This window comes from Ambystoma mexicanum, chromosome 2p (genome assembly GCF_040938575.1).
Source record: "Ambystoma mexicanum isolate Mex_15411 chromosome 2p, UKY_AmexF1_1, whole genome shotgun sequence".
Classification (NCBI taxonomy): Eukaryota; Metazoa; Chordata; class Amphibia; order Caudata; family Ambystomatidae; genus Ambystoma; species Ambystoma mexicanum.
Window position 1 is genome coordinate 1,335,843,235 of NC_090923.1, and position 24,500 is coordinate 1,335,867,734.

Here is a 24,500-nt window from a genome sequence, read left to right on the forward strand (position 1 = left end):
CGTCGGGGAGGTGTCCCTGTCAGCAGGAAAGCCTTGTTGGCGTTCCGCGGCGGTGCAGGCGTTGCAGCCGCAGCGCCGCGTGCACCCACAGGGACCCGGGCTGCTAGCGCTGCGGCTGAGCGACCCGGGTACACGGCGTGCATCGGCGGCCTCCGGCGGCGAGCGGCGGCGGGGCTTGGGAAGTCGAGAGCCCGGCTCGTGCCGACCGCTCGGCGTCGGAGGAGCGCCATGCACATGGTCAGGAACCAGACAGGGGGGACAACCCAGAACCCCCTCCTTACCTCGAGCAGGGCAGACCCCTAGCAGCAGCGTGGAGCCTCGAGCAGGACGGGCCTCCGGGGAGCATGCCTCAAGGGAGACACCATGTTGGGGGGGCGGGAACTATGGAGAGGGCTTGTGTCAGACACGACCCAGGTGGGATAGCAACCAGGGAGTGGCTGACAACAGGGAGGGGGAGCCGGGACCAGGCAGCCAAGGGAAAGGAGGAGGAGGGGAGAGGGCAGCTCTACTCATAGAGGGTGGGTGCCTGGGGTCCCCACCAATCGGAAAGGGGGGGAGGGAAGTTGTCCCTGATTGGCCCTCTTTCCCTCCAAGCACCGGGTATAAAGGGGACTGGCCTAATGGCAGTTTTGTTGCTTTTTGCAGGGAGAAGGAGAGGAGAGTGAGAGCAACTGGTGGGCCTATCCGGGTCCGTGAGAACAGGAGACACTTCAAGGGGAGAGGAACTCCTGGTGCCTTTTACTCACAGTGAAGTAACTGTGGGACAACCTGGAGTCCAACCACCATGGTTAAGACATTACATTTAACCAGTGTGTAATAAAGGTCTACAAAAACTTCCCATCGGCTACTGTCCTGATTACCACAACGGTAATGGGCACTTCACTCTTTATTAATGCTGAGTAACTTTCGATAATTTGTGCAAGGAAAGTAAAGGTAAAAAGCTGAATGGGCAACATTTAATGTCTGTGCTTTTAGCTGGTCAAAACCGCTGTCACTGATTCTTTCAATTTGTAGGAAAATATATTTTTCTCTGAAGTGCTGTTCATTCGTGTACAGTGGGGCTATATGTAAGAAAGGACAGTGTACCTATACTAATTCTCTTTTATGGCTAGTCTATCTCTAATCATGGACCGGGTCCACGATATTTCTGAGCAGCTCGCATTTCCTGTGAAGTCAAAAACTTGCAATTAGGTCCCCATACTGTTCTGTTTCTCTAGTTCCTGTTAGCACATACTTTCATCATCCTACATCCCTTTTCCTATCCATTTCTTACCTTATGCACTCCGTGCTGTGTGTTCGTGCTGGCTGCTAAAAAGGAGCTGCTGCCGTCGTTGAGTGCGTATTTAAAACGCTAATCTTTCTGCGCATGCGCATGGCGTTCTATCCCACTGACCTCACGTCACCATTCCTTCGTGGTGCACATGTGTTTAATGGTTATGTACTTATCTGGGTAATCGTGTTTACTCTAAATGTTAGTTAACATCTATAGAATGAAAAAATAAAGCAGTTTATGCTCGATATGCGGAACGTTCATTTCCACGCATGGGTGTCCATTGTGCACTACATTCTCTGTTCCCGGGCGTCTGCGTGGACCCAAAAGGTAGTGTTTCTCTACCTATTCATGATTACTGTTATGTAGATTCTCATAATGTAAATCGAGGGGTCCCCGAGTGCCTCCTCATGTGAACAAGTTATGTTCTGTTTTTAAAACGTACATAGGGAGTTTCATTGCAACATCCTGGTTAGTAGTTTAACATTCACATATTAGCTCTAGAGTTGAAATATTATCAATCACCAACCCAGTCCTGTGAGGGTTAATAGTACTCAATCCTCAAAGTATCAAAGTGCCATTTTCTTGTTATGTTACAATTACTTCTTACCAAATTCACCTGCGACACATTATATACATATATTTACATCCTAATTTGCATATTCATCTCAATCATCCACCGAGTTTATTGTTCATATTTCCAACTTGAAATTACAGGAAACACAAAGTTTATCTCCTCATTGATACCCCCTGGTCTCAGGGAGTCAAGGCGATATATCCAAAAAGACTCTTGTTGGTTTAATCTTTTTCCCAAATCTTCGTGTGCATTATATTGTCTAATGACTTCTAGGACTTGTATCCTCATCTGGCTGATATTATGTTTCATTAAGTTCCAATGTCTTGCCACCGCTGAATTCAGTTGGAAATATGAACAATAAACTCGATGGAATAGCACCCTGACATAGACATACCCACTGTCCCATCAGCGGAGATGCGCGATATGTCCCGCAGGGAATTACACCCTGTGGAACGTAAGGCAGTGTCACCACTGCCAATCTGTGGATCCTTGCTGATGGACGATTGAGATGAATATGCAAATTAGGATGTAAATATATGTATATAATGTGTCGCAGGTGAATTTGGTAAGAAGTAATTGTAACATAACAAGAAAATGGCACTTTGATACTTTGAGGATTGAGTACTATTAACCCTCACAGGACTGGGTTGGTGATTGATAATATTTCAACTCTAGAGCTAATATGTGAATGTTAAACTACTAACCAGGATATGCTGGATGTTGCAATAATACTCCCTATGTACGTTTTAAAAACAGAACATAACTTGTTCACATGAGGAGGCACTCGGGGACCCCTCGATTTACATTATGAGAATCTACATAACAGTAATCATGAATAGGTAGAGAAACACTACCTTTTGGGTCCACGCACACGCACGGGAACAGAGAACGTAGTGCACAATGGACACACATGCGCGGAAATGAACGTTCCGCATATCGAGCATAAACTCCTTTATTTTTTCATTCTATAGATGTTAACTAACATTTAGAGTAAACATGATTACCCAGATAAGTACATAACCATTAAACACATGTGCACCACGAAGGAATGGTGACGTGAGGTCAGTGGGATAGAACGCCATGCGCATGTGCAGAAAGATTAGCGTTTTAAATACGCACTCAACGACGGCAACAGCTCCTTTTTAGCAGCCAGCACGAACACACAGCACGGAGTGCATAAGGTAAGAAATGGATAGGAAAAGGGATGTAGGACGATGAAAGTATGTGCTAACAGGAACTAGAGAAACAGAACAGTATGGGGACCTAATTGCAAGTTTTTGACTTCACAGGAAATGCGAGCTGCTCAAAAATACATGCAGAGTGAAACATAAAAAATACTCTGGGTGATAGAAGTTGAACAGGTAGTGAATTTAAGTCACCAATATATAGTTTTAAAACAGTGGATAAGTGACATAACAATGTATTACAATGAATCTTCTTTTTGCTTTGTTTTGTTGTTTTTTTTCTAAATTTCACCTTGGACTACAACAACTATCAGGTATGTGTAATTATGATTTACTTTCTGCTGTATTTGACAAAATGATGGTTAAACGGGGAATGAATTGTACAATTGAATAATGTTGTGCAACTATGGGATCTTTACTGATAAATAAGTAGCAGTGTTAATAGCCCTGACGATGGACGGAGGTCCGAAATGCATTGGCTAAAAATGATGTGACACTGAGAAGTCAGGATTAAATGATGATATTTAAAGGATTACACATAGAACTGTGAATTCATGATTAAAAATCATAAATACTGAAAAAGTGAGCTAATCGATTTAAGCATTGGTTGAAACCCTGGATAGGGTATTTTGAGTTAGCTCATCCAGGAACGGAAGTGGTCCGGTCCTACATTTTGGATATCAACAGTAAGACAGACACAAGTGAACACAGTTCAAGGGTGTTTATTGAACTTCAACAAGGGTATGATAAACACCTAACTTATCCTAAATCTACAGATGGGAGCAAACTATGACCATCAAATTATCATAATACAGATCGAGTGGTGTCTCGTCAAATTAAAAGGGCCTATACTAAAAAAAACATATTGCTAATCCTTACCTCTAAATACAAATAGTGTGGGGTAGTGTTTATGGAAAAGAAAGAAGTGTTCACAAAAAATGATATGTCAGGATGTTTGGGCCTCCTTTCCCCACATTTTCAGCACGGGACAAGGCGGTTCACTGGAGCGTAGCACAATCTCTGGCTTCTTCAGCATGAGGATACAGTTCAATTACTAGCATCAGGCCCTTCCGTGCCCAAGTCTGATGTACCAAAACAAACAAAAAAAGTTATTTTGCTCAATTCAGGTGATTCACTCTTCACCCTGGATCCCCCTCAGCCGGGCTCAGATCCCTTTTAAACAATGGTCGTTACTTTGGAAACACGCTCTTCGGGGCTAAGATCCCCTTTTCAATGTTCAGAGAATATTCTTTCGCGGGTGACTCATGGTTCACCTTGGATCCACCTCAGCCGGGCTCAGATCCCTTTTATACAACTGTCATTACTTTGGCTCCTCCTGTTCCGTGCTCAGATCCCCTTTTCAATGTTCAGAGAAGATTTTTTCTCGGTTGACTCACGGGTTACCCCGGATGCTCCTCAGCCGGGCTCAGATCCTTCCTCTTATATAATTAGTCTCCCTCAGCCGGGTTAGAACCAATTTTAGTTAATGTTAACTATCAAAGACTTTGAATGTGCACAGGGTTTAGCTTGACCCATTGCAGAACCACTTCGATTTCAAAATTACTTTTTACATTTGCCACCTCTCAGTTGGATACCTAACAGAGACCCTTGAATGAGCACCCATGTGGTGCCAGACCCTTGGTTTACGGTATCTGTCTTGGCATTAAAAAATACAGTCACTCATCTGCTGTTTTAATTATATTTGCGTCACTCGTCACATATGCTTCACACGCTGTTCTCTTCAGATTTCTCCATGAAATGTGGCCGCTTGCAACCCTGGTTCCAACACAGACTGGTTTGGTATCAGTCTCCTCGACTCACCGGCTGTGCCAACCTTACTGGTGCTGCTTTGTTGTAGGAGCCAAGGACAGTACCACTGTGGCAAATGTTCCTCCGCGCCTTGGCTATCGACAGGGGAGAGGCCCGGATACCTCCGACACACAATGCAGGTTTTTCAGCTTTAATCCGAGGTCTTATATTTCTTATTCTCGAAGGCTCACGAAAGTAATGGTCTTTCTCTAAAAAGGTCAAGGGTATGTCTCTCTTTGCAACTCTCTCCGGTCTTGCCATCTTTCTCCTCGTATTAAACTGCCATATTGGAACTGATGCTTCCTTGTGTGCTTTGCCTTGCTCAAAGTGTGCTTTCATACTCTGCCTTTTATCCGTGTGGGGAAGTGTGATGGAAGTCAGGTGTGTCTAATAATCAGTAATTGCTTGACTCTGCCTGACCATCGTTTATGGGTATATGGCTCTGGTGTTAGTCTCTTTTCTCTCACAGTGAGCTGTCTGTGAGAAAGTGTTTGTGTCGGGATGGGGGGTGGGGTTGAGTTACTAAGTATCCTACTTGGTAGGATGGGGAAAAGGTGTTACAGGGAAGGAGATACCACGTCTCGCCGTCCGGTGTCCCACTTCCGCTCCCCGAAAACCCCTCATCTAGGTAATCCACCCGCACTGGTCCACCCCCAGGAACTGGATCCAAACGCGATGGCCGTTCCTGGCCACCTGGATGACAGATCCCTGGGGACTAGCATGTGAGACACCTTCAGTTTTCTCACAGTAGGCAATGGAGCCATCGCCTTTTCAATGACATTTTTAGCTTGGCTTGTTTTTCCTTGAGCTGGCTTTTGAGGCGCTCACAAGCTCCATTTGCTTGCGGGTGGCAATCACAGGAAAATGTGTGCTTAATCCACTGTAGAGTTGTGATATACTCGAAAACCTCATTGACAAAATGCGATCTACTGCCAGACCGTAGGACTTCACACACACCCCATTTGTCACAAATACCAGAGGGGGTAGAGTACCAACACTCTCCCCTGAGCCACAGAAGCCAAAATAGATTTGACCCTCCCACTGTGGTTGCCACGGGCGCCTGATGTCAGTATAACAGGAACCCCATGTGGCAGCCAATGGGGGGGAAGAGGGATTAGGGAGAGGTTGTGGATTGGAAGGGGGAGATAAGGAACACCGTAAAAAGGGTTAGGGAATACAAACACACATGAGCATGAACATGAACTTGCAAAACCAGCCTCCTGAACACCTCCAATTCCTGATTCACCCTGTAACCAAGTTCCTATCAATGACACCTACTCATAGTGGTCCATGTGTCATGAAAGCCACCCATACATTTAGTTCGACATAAATGACACTTACAACATTGAGCATGGCAAAAATGAAACAAACAAGGGACTTGACCCCTATTGCATACCCACATATACCGACATCTTTCAATGTACCCTCCTGTATCTTTTCTCAAATCCGGCCACCAAAATATTTCTCCAACATACTTTTTGTCTTTTTTCTTCCTGAATGACCTACCAGTGGAGATTTATGACACCAGAACAATGCTTTTTCCTGTAAATCTTTAGTGGGCAAAAACAATCTTCCTGCATAAATCCCATTACGGATGGTTTTTACTGGGTCACCCACACCCCACTTGTGCATTTCCTGGGGGCTCAAACTTCCTCTCACTTGCTCTAGCAACCTTTTGGTGACAGCCCCAACACCTTCCCTGGGGGAATAATAGCCTTGACCTCTGTAACCACATTCTCCAAATTCTGCTGTCTAGAGAAGGCATCCGCTTTACCATTCTTCCATCCTTGCCGAAAAGTTACCACAAAATCAAACTCATTGAAATGTTGTGACCACCTCAATGGCCTAGGGATCAAAGTATGTGCTGTTTTGAAATACTGTAAGTTCTTATGATCTGTCACCACCACCACCTGATGCTTTGCCCCCAGCAAGTAATGCTGCCACTCCAAAAATGCTGCCCGAATAGCTAACAACTCCTTGTCTGTAATTGAATAATTCTGTTCACACTGCGTGAGCTTACGAGCGTTAAAAGCTACAGGATGCCAAATTCCTTGCTCACTTTTCTGAGACAAAATAGCCCCTATAGCCAAATTGGAAGCATCTGTCTCAACTTGAAAAGGTTTGTCTGAATCAGGATTCCTTAATACGGGGGCCTGTGTAAAAGCTTCCTTCCATTTCCTAAAAGCCTCCTACGCTTCCTGAGTCCAATAGAATTGTGCTTTCTTTCTCAGCAATTTGGTAATGGGTCTGACTACTTGTGAACAAAATCTCAATAAACCTCCTATAGAAATTAGCAAACCCCAAAAATTACTGAATGTCCTTGATGCATTGTGGGGCAGGCCAATCAGTGACTGCCTGCACTTTCTTCCTGTCCATGACAATATCTGTCGGTGTTAGTATGAACCCCAAAAACTCCACCCTGGTGGTATGGAAGGCACACTTTTCCAATTTTACATACAACTGATATTCCTGCAACCTCCCCAATACTGCCCTTGCATGTGTTGTATGTTGCTCAAGGGATTCAGAGTAAATCAAAATATCATCAATATATACAATAACGAATACATCAATGAACTCTCTCAATACTTCCTGCATAAAATATTGGAAGGCCGCATGGGCATTGCATAGCCCAAACAGTATAACCAAGTACTCAAACAATCCAAACTTTGTTCGAAAAGCAGCCTTCCACTCATCACCACTCTTTACCCTGATCAAATGATAAGCTCCCCTCAAATCCAACTTAGTGTACACTTGTGCTGCTTTCACTTGGTCCAACAATACAGGAATCAAAGGGAGCGGAAACCTATTCTTTACAGTTACCTTGTTAAGGGCGCGATAATCTATGCACATTCTGAGTGTACCCTCTCTTTAGGAACAAAAAATAAAAGTGAAGACACCAGTGACGTAGAGTGCCTGATGAACCCTTTTTCCAACATTTCATCCAAATACTCTCGCAAATGAACATTTTCAGTTTCCGGTAAAGCATACATTTTATTGCAGGGTAACTTTGCCCCTGGTTCCAAATCAATAACGCAATCATAAGGCCTATGGTGTGGTAACCTTTCGTCCCCCCCCCTTTGTCAAACACTCTTGCAAAATCCTGATATTGAGACGGAACTCTCGTCTCTAGCGCCCCTACCACCTGCTGATCCTGCTGACCACCGTTCACTAGATGACTAACTGGGCCCACCAGTTAGTTTGAGGGGGGTGAGCTTGCGCGTTGCTGTATATGACTCTCACAATCCTTATTTTCAACGAACATTTCCTGAGTTATCCAATCAATCCTAGGGTTATGCCGCACCAACCAGGGCATTCCCAGAATGAGACCAAATTGTGGTGCTGCAATTAAATCAAACGTGATTTCTTCTGTATGACCTGACCCACATATCATTTTTTTTTTAAATGTGTTTATTTTAAACCAAGGCAGGTTGACAATAATATTCCATAAACGAAAACAGAGGCATGCTGACCCCCAGGCATTCCCCTTAGGTCCCGTCCCCCCTTCCCTTCCTTCCCAGGCCGGGGCTTCCCCTCTCCAGGCTGTCCGCTCTGTGGCCTCATAGTCTATATGTCCCTTCCAGGATCTTCCTGGTCTCTCAGGATCCACCGGGCATTGATGGGTTTGTAGGTCAGGGCAGGGAATCGCTGGTCATATTCCAATATCAGGTCCAAAATATTCTGGAATCGATGGAGGACCCCAGCTTTTGCTGCTGTCACCTTCTCCGCTAACAATATGTCCCATAGTTTTGTCCACCACTGGGCCATGAGGGGGCCGTCCGGGAACTTCCAATAGCGGGCGAGCACCATTTTCCATGCTAGCAGGCATTGGGTCAGCAGTGTTGCCTTATTCCCGGATCGTGGATAGATCGCAGGGATCGGAACCCCAGCAAGATGGGCCCCGGTTCCAGCGGGATTGCTGTCCCGGTGATTTGTGTAATGGTCCCCAGACATACTTTCCAGAATTGCTAGATCTTCGGGCATGTCCACCACATGTGGAAGAAGGAGCCTGGATGGCAGCATCCTCTCCAGCACGAATGGTCCACCTGGGGGTTCATATCATGCAGCCTAAGGGGGTGGTTGTACCACCGCAGCATGATTTTATATGCGCATTCCCTGTTGGTGACGCAGGTGGATGAAGAGTGTGCTCGGGACGAGATGTCCGCCCATGTCTGGTCCTCCACTGGGTGTCCCAGATCCGCCTCCCATTGGGCCATGCAGCGGGTTATTTCTGCCAGGAAGTCGCCCAGAAAGCGCCTATATAAGGTGGATATCCTGCCACGGGTCGGGAGGTCCTTGAGTGTTAGTTCGAGGGGGGTGAGTTCGCGCGGCGCTGCCTGTAGGGTTCAGGGGTGCGAACACCAGTGTCGCAGTTGTATGTACGTAAATCTGTCTTTTTCCTGAAGGTGGAACTTTTCCTTGCACTGTTCAAATGTGTGGGGAATATTTCCGGCGTACAGCTGCTCTAGGGTCTCAAGGCCACCGTTCATCCAGTGTTGGAAGTCACGGGGGTTCGACACAGGCAAGAACTCTGGATTATGGAAAATCTGCGATTGTGGGTTCAGGCCCCTTGGGATCCCTTTTCGTTTTAGTGCCCAGTCCCAGGTCTTCAGGGTGTGTTTGGTTGCCAGAAGGAGCCCATCCCAGCGTATTCTGAACTAGTATGGGATGTGCGGCAAAAATCGTAGGGGTAGGGGCAGTTGTGATTGTTCCAGTTCTACCCATCTGGGGTGGTTTGTGATTGTTTGCCATACGTGGACGTGTGCCAGTTGGGCCATCACTCTGTATGCCTGTAGGTCCGGCACCCCCAGCCCTCCCATTTTGGAACCACCCAGTAGACTCTTGTAAGGGATTCTTGCTTCTTACCTCTCCAGATAAACTTCAGCATTTTTCTCGGTAGGTCTTGAAGGGTAGGTGCTGGGATTGCCACTGGGAGGGAGGAGCAGGCGTAGAGAAACCTCGGGAGAAGGTTCATTTTGCAAGCTATTATGCGTCCCATTAGCGAGATCTCCTGGGTTGTCCAGCATTTCAGGTCTCTCTCTTGTTCTTTGAACAGCCGGGGAAAATTGGTTTGGTACGTCTCTTTTGGGTCCGCCGGAATGTAGACTCCCGTGTGAGGAAGGGCCCTTTTTTTCCATGTGATTGGGTCAGTGTTTCTTGTTCCTCCAGGGCGAGGCCAATGCCCAAAGCTGTCGATTTGGTGAAGTTGACTGAAAGCCAGACACTTCTCCGTAGCTGATTATTTCTGCTAAGGCGTGCTTCAAGGAGGAGCGAGCTTCCGAGATCATGAGCAGGACATCATCGGCGTATAAAGCGATTTTGTGTTGCGATGGGCCGACCTGTGGGCCTTTAATCTGGTTGTTTCGTCTAATTCTCTGGGCGAAGGGCTCCATGGTAAGTGCGAAGAGCAGGGGCGATAGCGGGCAGCCCTCTCTGGTTCCACAGGACAGAGGGATTGGGGCAGAGATCGATCCATTAGTCCTCAGGAATGTTTTTGGTTTTTTATAGTTGGGGAGGACCATTGTCTGGAATGTCGTTCCGAAGCCAAAGGCTTCATGAACGTTTCATGAACGTTTCATGAACATTTCATGAACGACCAGTCCACCCTGTCAAATGCCTTGGTAGCGTCCAAGGCCATCAGTACTAGATTCCGGGAGCTTCGGGCGGTGAGATCCACCAAATTTAAGGTCCTCCGGATATTATCTCCTGCTGACCGGTTTAAGATAAAGCCTGCCTGGTCTGGCTGAATTATCTCTGGGAGGATGCGGCCCAGATGGTTTGCGAGAATTTTGGAATACAGGTTCGCATCTATGTTCAGTAGTGCTATCGGCCTGTATGAGGCCAGGTCTCTCGGGTCCTTCCCTGGCTTAGGGAGGAGGATAGTGGTCGATTCCTGCATCGTGGGGGTCACCAACCCTGTTTCTCTGAATGAGTTGAAGAGTGTCACCAAGGGGGGAACCAGTTGGGGTCTAATTAGTTTGTAATACCTGGCCGAGAATCCGTCTGGGCCTGGGGCCCGTGTTTTGAGCAACTTAATGGCTTCCTTGACCTCCTCCTCCGTGATAGGTGCCTCCAAACTCTCTCTTGCTGAGTCGGGGAGTTGGGGCAGACGCATGCTTTGCAGGTATTCCTCTTGTTTAAGCTAATCTCGTGGGGGTCGCCGTCATGATCTGGGTCAGGTGGTCCACTGCCAGTTGCTGTTTTTTAAGCTCTGAGTATTGGATGACACCCTGAGAGTGGCACAAGCCGGCAATAGTATTAGTTTGTTTTCTTTTGGCCAATTTTATCTACCAGGATTTTGTTTGCCTTTTTGTTCTTTGTGTAATAAGATTGTTTGACCATGGCCATTAGTTCCGCGGTCTGTTCCGCATAGTGGGCTTCTAGTTTCTTCCTGGCTATGCGTAGGGCTTGCTGCGTTTTGGGGGACCATCCTTTTTTCTTATGTGCTTCCTCTGCCGCTCCCAATTCTTCTTCTAAGGCCATCGGGTTCTGCCGCCTCTGCCGATGATAGGCCACCCCCTGTGCAATCAGGACGCCTCTAATCACTGCCTTCATTGCCTCCCAGTTATTCGCCGGTGAAGTGTCAGAGGCTGGATTTTCTTCAAGGAAGTTCTTGATTGCAGTTGCGATTTTGTCCCTTGTCGTCATATCATTGAGGATTGGATCATACAGCGACCATGTACTTGGGGCGTTGGTTTTGAGGTTCTGTGCCCGGATCTCCATGGCCACTGGGGCGTGATCAGATAGGATTCTGGAGCCAATGGAGACTTCCTTGACAAAGGCGAGCGTCTGTGGGGATGTTAGGAGAAGGTCGATCCTCGAGAAGGTTCGGTGAACATAAGAGTAAATGGAATAGTCTATTTCGGTGGGGTGAAGAACCCACCATGAGTCCACCACCTCCAGGGATCTGAAAAAGTGTAGGAGGCTCAGCGCCTGGGTGAAGTCGTTTGGAGTAGAGGGGTGCGATTTATCCCTTATCGGGTCTGGTACTCCGTTGAAGTCCCCTCCCATTATTGTTTGGCCTTCTACGAAGCGTGAGAGGGAGGAGCTTAGTGAGTTATAGAAGTTCGATTGCCCAGAGTTGGGGGCATACACGGAGATGAAGGTATATAGGTCTCCCAGCAGGAGGCATTTCACTGCTTTGAAGCGGCCTTCTGGGCATGTTTTGGTGTCCAGGATCTGGGGGGTTAGGTCCTTCCTGAAGAGGATTGCGCTACCTCCTTTTTTAGTCTCTCCGGATGCAAATAATTGGAGTGGGTATAGCCGGGAGCGGAGCTGGCCGGTATCTGCCCATAGCAGGTGAGTCTCCTGGAGCATGGCTACTGGGCCTCCTCGTCCTGTAGTTTTTGCAAAATTGTTTTTCGTTTGGCTGGAGCGTTCAGCCCATTGACGTTAAGGGAGAGGAATTTTAGGTTTTGGTGTTCCGGGGCCAGGCTCTCCTCAGCCCTCTGATTTAGGGGGGGGTTGATGGAGCGTGGGTCAACCACCATCTCTGGTGAGGGTTAAGAGTGTGTCATCCTGCACTTGGAGTTTTAATACGAGCCCCCAACGGGTGGGCCGACATTGTGTGTGCGGTCGCACCTTTGGTCAACAGGGCCAACAAATGGAACTGAGTACTGTGTACTGTAGGTTTCCAAGGACTCAGAGCTGGAATGTCTCCTGGAATGGGCATGAACCGTGGATATGGCCCGCCGCCATGGTTACGGGCGCTCGTTCCGTAGACCAAAGATGATGGTTCTCTGTGGGGCAGGGCCAGACGGCGATGAGTATGTGTGGTGCGGGTTTACGGGGCTCGCACCCGCCCCCCGGTTATCTCCCCCTATTGCTCTGCTGCACCTTTGACCATGACGGCCGTCTAGACTTCGGGGGAGGGGCTGGCTCCGGGCCTCCAGTCCCCTCTGAGTCTGGTGAGGTGGGTTCTCCGGGTGAGGTGGTTGCATGATTTGTCCTCCAGGTGGTTAATGCGTTGCACCGTGCCTTTGTATGAAAACTGCAGGGCCGTTGGGAATAACCATCTGTATCGCACCTGTTGGTCTTGGAGAAAGAGTGCCAGGGGCCAGAGTGCTCTTCTTTTCTGGAGGGTGAGCATTGAAAGGTATTGATAAATCTGGAGCGGTGAGCCCTGAAAAGAGAGTTCGTCTCCAGTACGTCTGATGGCTGCGATGGCCTCTTTAGTAGTAAAGAAGTGGACCCTGGTAATAACGTCTGGGGAGAGGTCCGAGTTTACAATCTGGGGCGGGCGTAATCTGTGGGTGCGGTCTAACAAAAGCTCGTATTTATCCAGCTGTGGGAGCAAAATTTGAAAAAAGTCCCTTAGATATTCTGCCAGGTTTTTATCAGGAATAGAAGACAGGATCCCTCGGATCCAGAGGATGTTGCGGCGGCCCTATTTTCGAGGTCCCCTTGCTTAAACTCTAAGATCTTTCACTTATCTTGTAGGGCTCTGATTGAGTGCTGGACTTCCCCCAGTGTGGCTGTGTGTTCCTGTGAGCGATCTTCGATCTCTCCTAGTCTTTGCTCCACCTCCGTCACCCTTTGGTCCGTCTGTTCCACTTTGTGGTGAGTTCTGACAAGCATGAGCAGAATTCCGACTTTATGTCAGCCATAAAAGCCACTAAGTCCCCTTTGGTATCGAGAGCATCCTTTTCTTCTTGGGGTTTCTGTGTGGTCAGTTTAGGAGGGTCCTGCTTCTTACCCTTGTCTGATGTTGAGAACATAGAGGCTATTTCTGAGTTTTTGCCGGCCTTCGCTTGTTTAGACATGATGATTGTAGAGGGTGGGTGCGCCAGGAAGCGCCGAAGTTTCCCAGGGGAGGCTCCGAACTCTTAGAGAAGATCTCGCAGGCAGCGGTCTCGGTGTTGTTCTGGGGGTGTGAGCTCTGTGGGATCGGGGCGGGGTCCGTCTGTGTTGTTGGACCGGTAGATTGGGTCTGTTCGATTGGGCTAAGTGGGGCAGGACGTCCAGGATCCTTCGATAAGTAGGGGAGACCCAGAAGCTTGATCTGTTGCCTTAGGAAGGGCGGTTTCGTTGACTGGAGATGTGGGCCGGGGCGCCCCAGGAAGCGTATGGGGGGTGAAAAGTAGGGGGGGTTCCTGCAGGGGCCGTCCTGTAGTTTAGGCCGTTGTGTTATGCAGCAAGGGGTCCCAATGGGTGTGGACCGTCGCCCGTTGTACTAGCTTACATGGGCGTGATTTTATTGGGAATGTGATTTATCCCTCTGTGGGGGGGGATCCAGCTAGGGGGCCTCTTGACCCTGAGTTCTCTGCCCGGGCCTCAACCCTACAGGGCTTCCGGGAATGCTCCTGGTGTCTTGGCTCATCAGGGCGTGGGTCCGCAGTGGGGGGCAGGAACTGTCAGGGGTGGTGAGCAGAACAAAAGGGGGCCCCCTGTATCAGAGCAATACGATGTTCCAGAGGTGCAGGTCAATGAAGGAGCACTTGTAATGCTGGTGTGTTGTGGATGGCGCCCGCGGTGTTGCTCTGCTTCTTCAGGAGTCTCTGGGGTGCCGTGCCGTCCGCGGCCAAGAAGAGCTGCCCCCTGCTGGCCTGTATCTGGAAAGGGTCTTCTGGTGTCACCCCAATGGGGCTATCCCTGCCACCCGTCACTACCTGGGGTCAGGGCCCACATTTGAGATCTTGCGGAGGTGGGCGTTGGGCTGACCTCCGGTGCCGTCTGCCCTAGTAATTGCCTCAGCCATTACTCCAGCTGCGAGGGAGCGCCCACCAGGGTCTCAGAGCATAGTCCCCGCCGCTTCCTCTTTTTCTTGAGATTAGGCTCCGTATGCCAGAGCCTCGCAGAAGTGGGGGGGGACACTCTCTCTGCTCCGCCCGCCCCAGCTGATGCTCTGACAGCGGGGATCCAACGAGCACGGATCCACCTCACTCTTCCTTGCCGAGTGTCACGTTCGGGGGCCGGGGTTAGCTTCCCCAGCTGGTGCTCCCCTGGTCTGCTCTCTGCTCCGGTGCCCCCGCTGGTGAGTCTGGGCCACCTCTCGTGGACCTGGGGTCTCAGTCTGCTCCTCTCGGCCAAGCCCTCATTAGCTCCAGCCCGCAAGTCGTTGCGAGGTCCGCATCCATTTACAGGCCGTATGCATGCCCACGCACGCGCACGCCATCTTGCTTGTTCCCTGTTGCTCCTGAATCTACCATCGCTGACACCATTTCTTTCGTAAGGGCAAAACATAAGTTCACCAACAAATATAAATGCAAAGTCTTACTTCCAGCAGTATTTGCTGCCCACTCTGGGAACCTTGATTCACTAGGACCTGACACCTCTGCTCCCTCTAAGGCCGGCCCAAACCTTTTCCCGACTCCCCCTTATTTCGCTGCCTTCCTGCTCCTTTCTTAGGTGTGTTAGGACAAGTGCAAATATAAAGTCCGGATTGTCCATAATATAAACACAAATTATTCGCCTTACACTGTTCCTTCTCTGCTGCTGACAGTGGTCCTCTTACACTCCCTAGCTGCATAGGTTCACCTTCTCCTCCACTCCTTCCTATTCTTCCATTGTCCAACCTTACAAAAGGTACTGTCTCAGGTTTCTTCTTGTCCCCTTTGCGTTCATTCATGCGATGATCCAAATGCAAGGCCAAATCAATCATTGCAGAGCAAGTAGTGGGCTGAGGTTCCAACTGTGCAATCGCATCCTTCAATTCTTCCCTCAATCCCTGATAAAATAATAATGTCTGCTTACCCTCAGGCCACTCTGTTTCAATTATCAATTGATTAAACTGTGTCACATATGATACTAAATCCCGAGTCCCTTGCCGTAATGCCAACAATTCCTTGTCCTGGGCTAACGACACCTCCCGCTTGTCAAACAATCGGCCAAACTCTGTCAAAAACCTCTCCCAATTATATAGCAAAGGGTCATCTTTTTGCACCAGGGGCATAGCCTTAGCCGCAGCATCACCCGTCAAATAGGAGATCGCAAATGCTGTTCTTGCTTGGATAGTTTCAAAAGCTGCTGGTTTACCCAGAAAATGCAACCTGCACTGGGTTAAAAACATCATGTACTTTCTAGGATCACCAGCAAATCTTTCTGGCGCCGCCAGGGGAACACTACTAGGACAATTACGGTGGTAGATCTACTCCCGACTGAACTCCCTGCTGCTTCTGCCGTTCCTACCTCCAACGGGGTCCTTTGTGCTACTAAACCTTGTACATGGGCCTTCAATGCCATAGACTCCTGCGGGGCATGGGTTAACTCCATTTGAATATCCTGTAATACCTTTAACACGTCGGCTAAAGGGGGGGTAAATGACTCCATTTGGCTTGGGAGGTATGATAAACCCACTTGGGGGCGGATTATTATGTCACAAATACCAGAGGGTGTAGAGTACCGACACTCTCCCCCGAACCACAGAAGCCAAAATAGATTTGAGCCTCCCACCGTGGTTGGCACGGGCGTCTGATGTCAGTATAACAGGAACACCACGTGGCAGCCAATGGGGGGAAGAGGGATTAGGGAGAGGTTGTGGATAGGAAGGGAGAGATAAGGAACACCGGAAAAAGGGTTAGGAATACAAATAAACATACATGAGCATGAACTTGCAAAACCAGCCTCCTGACCTGAACACCTCCAAATCCTGATTCACCCTGTAACCAAGTTCCTATCAATGACACCTACTCATAGTGGTCCATGTGTCATGAAAGCCACCCACACATTTAGTTCGACATAAATGACACTTACAACATTGAGCATGGCAAAAATGAAACAAAGAAGGGGGTTGACCCCTAGTGCATGAATATGACAAAACTCATTGCCCATTGGGCGACTGGACAACAGAGAACAATGTAGTACTGGCCTCAATCCTAAAGTCTTTTACCAAACATTGTCCATCTAAATGTAATTGTGTCCGAAATAAGTCCACAACCAACTCAGAATCCCTAATTTTCTGAAGAGAACATGGGCTTCACAAACTTAAGCAATGCAGTCCTCATTTTGGCATAATTTTGGCACAAATCATATAGGCACAACACAATACATCTTGGTTGTTCTTATCTGAATGTCCGAGTGCTCCGGAGAACACTCGGACCGGAAGAAATGATGCGGAGAAATGCTTCCCAGTGTGAAGTCACCGCCACAGCCCCAGTCTGCCTCGTAACTCTGCTCGGGTCAAGGATTGATAGGCAGCTGACTTTTCGGAGTGTCATAGAAACTATGACTTTAGGGTCTGGTAGCGCGCCAACAGTCCTTCGGCGTCATGGAGCTAGTGATATTTCTTCATGCGAGCTGCCGCTTCCGCCCGTGCCGAACGCTTCAATAACCCGCACCTGGGCATGGGCGGCCAGCGTACAAATAGCCCCACACAATGAACTCAGCTGCGTAACTGCGTGCAAAAGGAACTAGAGCTTCCCTCAAGGGTTGATGGGAAGTGTAGTTTTCTAGTCACTATCCAGTACTCACTACAGTTTCCTAGCCCCCACACGCCGCTGTCACCATGCAGAGAACCTGCCACCATTTTGGGAATACCTCACTTATGAAGAATTTGGCAACAGAGCCAGAGTTGGTGTGGGTGCACACACTGGCTTTGATCCAGCATGAGCAAGGGCAGACGGCTATCAAAATGTACCTGTAGCCGTTACAATTTTGAATCATGTCGACATAATACGCAAATGTTGGAATGGTGCTGTAGGCCAGGGTATCGCTCTTCTCACTGCTTGCAATGTATGTCCTTCTGTGAATTGCTGGCAGATCATGCAATTGAAAACAAAGCCGGCAACATGCTATGCAAAGTTGGGAGCGAACCAGTCATCCGCAATCTGTGCTGCAAGACTCTCTTTATTTGTATGGGTCAGGTGGTGGAGTTGCTCTAATGCTGGCTGTAATAGTATGAGGGGCATGACCTGTTTACCAGTGCTTTCATGGCACTTTAAGGCATTCATGGAGGATACTGAACACCCCCACCTCTTCCACAGTTCCTGCTCTTCTGGAGGAGCTCTTCCTAGTAATTCTACAATTTGGGTGATGGCCAATGAATTAAAACCTTACTTTAATATCATGTTGCATGCTCACATGCGTTTATTGGGTTGGGGTCAAATTCAGTGATTTCAGGAAAATATGCAATTTTTTGGCCTCCACATCTGTGGCTTGGTTGCCCCAGGAGATTATCTCAACCCCCCCCTCGTATGGGCTGCACACTTCACAACAGTAATGGCCTCTGGGAACTGTAGAGCATCTATGAGTCTGTCCAATAGTGGTGCGTACTGCACTGGTATGCCATCATCACTTAGGAAGCCTTGCCTCTTCCACTGTGACAGTCCTGCATTTACTGTCGGCATCACGTAGACAGAGTCGGAATACACTGTGATTTCCTCATCCTCATGTGATTCAAGTACTACAATAGGCGCTTTTAACTCTGCGGCTTGCACTGAAAAATGTGAGGGCAACCTCGCGCCCGCCATTACCTCAAAGATCCCACTTAGTCTTGCCTTTAGTACTGCCGTCCTAGTATGCCTTTCGCGCGAAATCTGGTCAATTGTCAAAGACCCGTCAATAAAGAGCACTTCCCCTCTCCGAGGGCATTATCTCTGACATGGTATATGTCGCCATAGTATTCAGTGTATTTGGCGCAGGCGTGTACGTAGTCTCCTTCCTCAACTGGTTCTGCTATGAATGTTGCTGGATTCACTACTCTGCATCTCACTATTTTCACTTCTGGGTTTGAAATGATTACTTTGTAATCCAATGCTCTCTGCATTGTCAATGTGCTTCTGGGTTTCTCGAGAATGGCAGAAAAGGGCATCCTCCACATAGAGTGTTGATTCGCAGCTGATGGTGATATTTGCTTACTTCTCTAGTGCAAAAGCTGCTGCAGCCAAAGCTTGCTTGCAAGGGTAATGACCCTTCATCACTTGATCGAAAAGCCCACTGTAGTAAGCTAAATGTTTATGTCCCACGGTAGTTTTCTGTGTGAGTACTGCTGTCATCACCACCCCATTGGAGTGCGTGAATAAGTAAAATCCTCCATTGTAGTCAGGAATCCCTAAGACTGGTGCTATGCATATTGCTCTTTTAGTTCATCAAACGTTTCTGTCCTCTCATTTGTTCAGCCAATCTCACTGTTGTCCCTCTGATCCTCCGTAAGGCCTGCTAGGAGGGGCCTAACATATGTGCAGTAATCAAACACCCATGCCCTGCAATAATTTCACAAGCTCAAAAACTGTTGCATCTCTCTTACTATATTTGGCTGTGGTGTTTTGGTAATGCCCTCTGCTCTTTCTGGGGTGACTTTCCTGCATTCCTGCAAAATGAAATGCCCAATGTAGAGAACCTCTTTCTGACAGTATTGTAATTTTGCCTTGTTCACCTTGTATCCCTTGTCTCCTAAGACTGTCATCAGTTGTATTGAGTCTCTTAGCACTGTTCTTCTGTCTCACTGCACACCAAAATGTTGTCCACGTACTGAATTACTGCGCTATCCATGTGTGCATTCCCCAAATCCATCTGAAGTACTCTATTAAATATATATGGGCACTCACAGTACCCCAGAGGTAATCTTGTATGTTTCCACTTCTAGTTTCTATATGAAAATTAGGTCACATCTTGTGATTCTTCATGAAGAGGTATTGAGATAAATGCATTTTTCAGGTCAATCACTATAAAATATGTGGCTTTTGTTGGGATTTTGCATAATATGGTTGCTGGGTTGGGAACTAATGGAAATTCTGCCTCAACAATATTGTTTAGGGGGCACAAGTCCTGTATGAATCTCCATGACCTGTAATGAACTCATGGTGGCAGTAAAGACAGACACAAGTGATCACAGTTCAATGGTGTTTATTAAACTGTAAATGCAGGGTGGAAAAATGCCTAACCTAAATCTAAGATGAGAGCAAGCTTCGACCATCAAATGAAAAATAAGGCAGTCCTTGTGGCGTCTTGTCAAAGTAAAAGGCCTATACTAACAAAAACCTATTGCCAAATCGTTACAACTAATTACAGAAAGAGTATGGGATAGAGTTTTCAATAAAGAAATAAGTGTTCACAAATAATAAGTAGGGATGTGTTTTCCAGGGGTCTTCCTTCCCCATGTTTTGAGCACTGGACAAGGAGGATCTCCTGACCACAGCAAACACTCGAGTTTTCCCAGCACGAGTCAACAGTTCGGTACCAGTTATCAGTTCTTCGAAGGTTAAGTCTCTTTTCAATAAAACAGTTTCTTGACTTTGAGGGCCTGATGTATGCAGCAAAACAAGCAAACAAAAAAATGTTCCTTTCCAAATGCACATTGGGGTGATGACTTTCCATCCCCTGGATCTCCGTCTCTCGGGCTCGGATTCCAATGCCAAGGGCACTTCCCCTGGTCTTACAATACTCCTTGCATTCACAAAACTTAATATCTTTTTAAACAGTTCTTCAGGCTTTGCCCCTTTTTGTTGGCCTTCCTCTGCCGGGTTCACTCTTGCCTACTTTTGCGGAACAGTTCATGGTGCATATCCCTCGGTCGGGTTTACTCCTATCAACACACTGTTCATAGGGACTTCAGGCCTCGCCCCTTTTTGCTAGTATACCTCTTCCGGGCTCACTCTTATCAATCTTTGCTAAACAGTTCACTGTATTTCGGGACTTTAGACTTTGCCGCTTTTTGTTAGCATCCCTCTGCCCTGTTCACTCTTGCCAAACTTTGCAACACACTGTTCATGTGCTAATTTCACCAAGCGGGATTCATTTCCCTTAACTTCACAATCATCTGTCGGCCAAAGCTGTTCAACTGTATAGAGGATTTTACAAGACCCCTGTGTGACCACTTTGACCCCTCTTCTTTTTTTTCCAAGCTCTTCTGCTTATGTTTTTTTCTAGCATCGGGTTATCGCCCAGAGTCTCCTCTGTGAGCACTCATGTGGTGCCGGTCTCCTCTGTTGCTGGTTTTCCCCCTTTTAATCAACAGCTCTTTCACAGTTCAAATCAGCCGATTGCTGCTTTTCGTTCAACACAGTTCTATTTCTTATCGACTCTTCCCTCGACTCATCGGCTGTGATGAACCGCTTGGCTTCCTTTCTCTTTGGAGTCAAGGTTGGTACCTCTGATGCAATCATCTCGCCCCAGCTTGGTAATCAGCGGAGCAGGGTCTTGTGTACCGTTGACTTCTGCTGCAAATCACTGTGGCTATTGTTCGCGGTCTTATGATTCATTCTGCAGAGGTTTCTCGGGCCTTGGTTGAAAAAGGGAAAGGTTGTTTCCCTCCTTGTCACCTTCTCGGTATGCACCATCTTTCTCCTACTCTTGAACTGCTGTGCTGAGTTAGCTCTCACGTCATGCGGTCTGCCTTACTCGACCTGTGCTCTCGTGCTCCACCTTTTATCCCTGTGGGGAAGGGAAAGGGCCATCAGGTGAGTGTGATTCTGGTCAATTGCCTGACTTTGCCTGACCCTTATATTTCACACATGCCCCTGTGACTATGAGCCTGCACCTCCTCCAGTTTTCTGACTCAAGCTCTCTGAAGCCTGTCTGCCCTGAGATGGCTGCCTGTATACGCCCCCCTTCCCTTTTTCCCCCTCTGCGCCCGCATTCTATTCAGCCTGGCGGTCTGCAGCATTCTCTTGTGGCGTCCTTTTCAAACTGTGCCCACCCTTTTACCTTGGCAGTGCTTTTCTCTCTGCCCCGCGCCTAATTCCCATATTTAAACCCTGTGCTTACCAGCAAACTGAGTAATTTGAACCTTTGGCAGTGCTTTTCGCTCTGCCGCGCACTTAATTCCCAATTTTAATCCACACAAAACCGCCTCTCTCCCCTTCACGGAGATTTACAGGCAACATGTTGGTAATGCCTGGGAACGAATGGCACAGGACTGTACAACAACGCTCAACAATCACGCGCCATATTCGCATTTTTGTAGGCCCCTGCCCCTCCCTCTACCCTCCCCCCCTCGAGCAACCTCTCGTTTTTGGAAACCAGGTCCCAGCAACACACGGCTCCACTTCAGGTAAGACTTTGTTTACTATCAGGGCCACTGCCCTGCCCCCCTTCTCATTGGCTCTCCAGCTTGAGCCTTCTCCCTGCTCCGAGCGCCTGACACCGGACGCTTCACACACCCTCCGTAGGGTTTTTTTAGGCTCGGAACGTGGTTGCCGTGACAACCCTCCCGCGACGTGCAAGCCGGCTTTCACCAGCCTCAGCTGCTTGTCTCGAGAGGGTCTCACGGAAATCCGTCTCCCTGAAGCATGACGCGGCATTTTCTTCCCACTGGCTCTGACTGTGCGAGCCCTGCTGCTTGAACCTCTTTCCACAGCCACTGGTGAGTTTCTAATTAACACATGCCACACGGGTCTTTTTGCCTCGGGTTCGTGGCCAGTTACTGCTCTACTCTGGTGCCCTCTCCTGATGGCACCGTAATGGTTTTACACGCTGCCATTCCTCACGCCATCATTTATGCTATGTTTGGTGTGCTTTCTTCCACAACACCCATTGTGGCGCCGGTTTTGACCAACATTTACCGTACCAGTTGGAAATCTATTCCTTCCCTTTTCCATGGACCAGCCCCACCTGGAGTACAATAATACAAGGTATCCCTCAGGTCTATTGCTATTCCTTTGGGTCCCTCTTTTTTGCACATTTTACACTGCATACTCTATATTCTCTATATATGTATTTTTCTCCTCCCTACCACTCAGGGGTGTGTCTCCCTTCGACTGGATCTCCCACCCTTACACACTCGCTCCACCCTATCTGTGGTGCTGCCGTTGTGCCGCGTGCCTACTTTGTGCATGGGTTTTGCGCGCACTTCTAACTTCATTTTAACAGTGAGTCTGCCGTCTCCTACATAAGCTTCCACTCAGTTCCATTAGCTTAACCTTTCCCTCAGCTACTTTCCCCTTGATTACTCTGCACCTAACCACTGACTTTGGTGTTTACTACTATTTATTTATTTTCAACAGTCACATAAAATTCTTTTTGATCCAGAGTATAGGCAGTCGTACTTATTCACCTGTAATGTACTTGCAGTAAGCTTTCATGGCCTCTCTGCTCTGCAGCCCACCGTTCTTGTTTTAATTTTGTTTATACAGTTGGTGTACTCCCCCACAGCGAGCCTAGAACCGTTAACCAGGTTCACTCTCTTCTCAAAACCAGGCGGCACCGTTATACCATGCAAGAAGGTTAATAAACTGGAAAAGTAGCTCCCAAGGACTCCACCCCGTCTTCTTTAAATCTGTACTGGGTGAGTGTTCCGCATATTAAAAGACAGCAACCCTTGAACTTTGATATTCCTTTGAAGTTGTCCCAACAGAAGCTTGTATGTATAATCTATGTCCCCTCTATTTCTGCCCCCTCTAGGGTGATTTTACCAAATTACTCCAATCCTGCCCTGAGGAAGGCCTCTACTATTGATGCCAGTCTGGCACGCCGAAACGTGATATCTATGTGTGTTGTTCCCCTCGGAACGAGTTTATGATTTCCTCCTACACGTTGGCAGATAAACATGCAAATTTGGCAGATAAACATGCAAATTTAGCGAATTGAATATTTTTTCTCTACACCTACCAGGGTAATTTTTAATACACCCTGAAAGGCCCCGTGCTGTAGGAACAATTGGTATCCTGCAAGGATTGTTTTATTCTTCTCATTAAATGCTCCTGAACAATCCACGTTTGTGATTTGATGAACATGTTGTTCTTTTGTACTCTATGTATTCATGATAAATGTTATGTTTTATGTCTTTCTTCACTTTTTTCAATTGATTTTATTCAATTTTTGTCAAAAGTATAAAAAATTCCGATCTATTAAAAAACTGTACTTTCAACAATACATTTATTGTCAGCATACTCTAGACTTCTTCTTATGTTTACTTCCTTAGTGACTGGCTTTTGCAAGCACTAGCCTCAAATTGATATGGAGATTTAATTCAAATTTTTGACAGAATTTAGGACTGTCTACAGTGTGAGTACCCTTTTGTCGGTTCTGTTTAAGCAATATATCTTGCCCCCACTCACGCTCGCACACAGGGGCACCCCTATTGTTTGTTATATGACCCTTATAATGGGACATGTCAGGCAAACGGCTCTGGTGTTAGTCTGTTGCCGTTCATGTTGTGCGAAAGAGTTCGTGTTGGAAAAGGGGGGGCAGTGTTTTGGAATATCCTACGTGGTAGGATGGGAAAAGGTGTTGAAAGAAGGGGCATACTGCGTCTCACCCATCGGTGTCCCACTCTCACACCCCAAGGACCCCCCCTCATCCAGATGATCCTCCATCACTGGTCCACCCCCAGGAACTGGATCCAATAGTGACGGCAGTGATGGGGTCTGTTTCTGTATCCCTACAGCCCCCTACCAGCACTTGACACCTGATGTCTGCACTTACCCTTGCACTTTCCACCAGCTGAGCACACTGCTTATTTATTGTTTTTATCTATTTTACTATCTATCCTATGTACTACACTGACCCTCCCCCTTTCCCCTCGCCCTTTTGCCCTTCCCCCGTCCTCTGCACTTGCACAATCTCAATGTCACCTGGCCTAGTAAGATTGTTGTTTCTGTCTTCCCTCTGTTACCCACCCCTTGCCTCGTCGCGCCTTGAAACACTTATGTGTAGGCGCATTATAAATGCCATATCATATATCATATCACCTGGATGACAGATCTCCGGCTCCGGGGACTAGCCAGGGAGACACCTTCAGGTTTCTCACATATCCTTCCCCTATGCAAGGTGGATATACCTGTTCTTT

General features: G+C 47.7%; 1 long non-coding RNA gene across 1 annotated transcript; it reads left to right on the top strand.

Annotated features, from left to right (window-relative positions):
• The first annotated feature begins 2,973 nt into the window (after nucleotides 1–2,973).
• Nucleotides 2,974–23,546, top strand: LOC138567465 (uncharacterized). Its single transcript, XR_011302214.1, has 3 exons — nucleotides 2,974–3,028; nucleotides 22,846–22,997; nucleotides 23,114–23,546. It is a non-coding gene; the product is annotated as an uncharacterized lncRNA (long non-coding RNA).
• The last annotated feature ends 954 nt before the right edge of the window (nucleotides 23,547–24,500 follow it).